The sequence below is a fragment of the Equus caballus genome, chromosome 7, assembly GCF_041296265.1.
Source record: "Equus caballus isolate H_3958 breed thoroughbred chromosome 7, TB-T2T, whole genome shotgun sequence".
Classification (NCBI taxonomy): Eukaryota; Metazoa; Chordata; class Mammalia; order Perissodactyla; family Equidae; genus Equus; species Equus caballus.
Genome location: NC_091690.1, coordinates 55,956,592 through 55,959,344, shown reverse-complemented (window position 1 = coordinate 55,959,344; position 2,753 = coordinate 55,956,592). Strand labels below are relative to the sequence as shown.

General features: G+C 42.2%; 1 long non-coding RNA gene across 1 annotated transcript; it reads right to left on the bottom strand.

Moving 5' to 3' along the window:
* Window positions 1-219: 219 nt before the first annotated feature.
* LOC138925021 (uncharacterized) lies at window positions 220-2,173 on the bottom strand. Its single transcript, XR_011440652.1, has 2 exons — window positions 1,774-2,173; window positions 220-1,537 (listed from the first exon to the last, which is right to left on the bottom strand). It is a non-coding gene; the product is annotated as an uncharacterized lncRNA (long non-coding RNA).
* Window positions 2,174-2,753: the final 580 nt, after the last annotated feature.

Here is a 2,753-nt window from a genome sequence, read left to right as displayed (position 1 = left end):
CGTTTTGGTGACTTCCTAGTGACATTACAACTGGGATGCTTTTACAGATAAAGAGGCCTTCCCCTAAAAGTTGCTCAGAGAGCAGAAAGAAGCATTTTGCGCTGTCATTTTCTCCCCCTCTTAGAGGCTTCCCCCTCCCCCACCTAAACATTGTACTCAAGTTGACCACCAATTAAAATTTTTAATTGAGGTATAATTTATATACAGTACAGCCAACAATTTAAAATTTTAAATTATTTTAATTATATTAAATAAACACAATAGCAAAAGGGATAAATTCAGGCATATTGGAATTTATCTTCTCAAACACCATCATCTAGTCGTCTCCAAACTTCTCTTTTCCCTTAAAATCTATACACATTAACTGGTAAATTTTTGTAAATACATTATACAGTGAACTATTGCTTTATGTAAACAAAAAAGCAAAAACTGTGGTATATAACCCTTTCTGTACACCCTAGGGATTTCATTTTAAATGTTTAACCAGGTATTTAACACATATTCTAAATACGTCTTACTTTTTAAAAATTCTTATGTTAAAATTGTTCCTCTCTGTCATCTTTTTTGTAGCCAGTCATGTTTAGTAACCGTTTGAAGCAATTTTAATTACATACAGCCAATCAAAATCTTGGCACAGTGGGCTGTGTTTTAGTCCCAGGGAAGACGACATCAGTCTTTAATTATCGCTGCATTGTTTCTAATTCCACTTCCAAAGTATATTCTCATCTGGAGTAACAAGATGTAAAAGATATTCTTACATTTCCCCCCTTTTTGCACTTAAAATCTAAACTGCACAGGACACAATGGTAATCAGACTACATTGTTTCAATCCTAAACATAACAGTAGTGGGGGACGGGGCTCCTAGTGGAAAGAATTAATCATGAGGTTTTTGATATTCAGGTAAGGGGGAGATAATCTTTCTGCAGAGTGACATCTTTTGGAGAGAGCCCAGCTTCTGGCTGTGAAACCCATTCCCATGTGATTTCTTTCTAACAAGCCAGAAAGCTGCTTTAATCTTTAAACATGAAGCATCGTGCTTATGGTATCAAAGGTAGGCAAGTTCTCCCACTGAGGTTCAAAAGCAGAGAATAATAAGAACCCGGTGCAAATGTCAGGCTGATGTCAGTTCTGAAATCACTTTTCACTTGATTGAGCCATTTTGTCCTCAGAATCACTTTGTTCTGTTCGGCTGCATTTCCTCCAGGCCCTAAGAGCGAACAGCACACCCAACACTTCCCCAGGGGCTTCTTGTCAGAAGTTAGAGCCCCGCGCAATAGACGTGTTATTTCGTATCCAAACTCACCTAGCCCGGGGACAGCTCCGTTTTTCTCCACGGAGCCCCAGGCTCACTCTTCCAGCTGCCCCACGATGCTGTCACCTTCCAGCTGTTGGGGCGACTACGTCCACTTCCACCAGGTACAGCCCCCAGGATGCCAGCCTTTCCTTTCGGCCTGAAAGGACCAGCAAAATGCTGGGTTTACAAAGATTTTCATAATTCGGTTGTATAATTTGAGGAACCATCCTGTAAAAAGTCTCCTACCAAAAACAGAGATAAGGGAAACAGAAAATAACTCTCAAAATGAAGTTCCATTAGATAGAGGCAAAGCCGAGATTAAAAGAAAGCCAAATAAATACACGCCTTCACAGACCATTAGCATCTAACCTTTTTACACACGTGACAGCAGATTTGAGAGACTGTACAGTCTGCAGTGGGGGGTGGTAATCTACGTTTTGGGAAGTCCCAAAACTTTTACCATCAGTCGCAAACTCACCTTAATTTCTTTAGCAATTAAAGTTATTGGACCCAAACATTCTGTCTCAGACTCTCTTTGGGGGCTGTTTGGGACCACGGCTGCATTCTCTAAACTTCCTGACTTGAAGAAGATCCTGGCATGGCTGCACGTCCTCCTCTCTGTCCCCTTATATCACTTCACTTCCTTGTTTATATTCGTTTCCTAGGGCTGCTATACCAAATTACCACAAATCGGTGGCTTAGAACAGCAGAAGTTCATTTTCCCACAGTTCTGGAGGCTAGAAATCCAAAATCAAGGTGTTGGCAGGGCCCTGCGCCCTCAGAGGCTCTCAGTGAGGATCCACTCCTTGCCTCTCTGGCTTCCGATGGCCGCTGGCATTCCTCAGCTTGCAGCTGCATCGCTGTAATCTCTGGCTCTGTGGCCAGCTTTGCCTTCTTTTCTTATCTGTGCAAACCTCCCTGTGCCTCCCTTTTACAAGGATACAAGTGATTGCATTTAGTGCCTACCCAGATAAGCCAGCATGATCTCCCCATCTCAAGATCCTTAATTTAATCTCATCCGCAATTTTTTTCCATATAAGGTAACATTCATAGGTTCCAAGGGTATCTTTTAGGGGGGCCATTACTCAGCTTACCATGCTGTTGCTGTTGCTAAAACATGACTTTTCTGTCACTAGAAGGCCAGGTTTGGCTAAGAGAAGAGAGCTGAGTAGTGCATCCCAGCTTGGGACACCTCATATGGCACCCCAAGCTCCTGGGGCCCTTGGGTCCTGATTTAAATCACCCAGTAGGACAGAGCGCTCAGTTTCCAGTCAGGCTGCAGTCCTCTGGACAATAGATATCAATTGCTGAAGGTTTTTCAAGCTACCTTAAAACTCCTCTTAGGAGGATCCATACAGAGCTATTTAAATTTGGCCCCTGTTTGATTTAAACAAGCTTACCATGTAAACTAAAAAAGTCACAGGCAGGGTCTACATCTAAAGGTCCTAGAGAAACTGT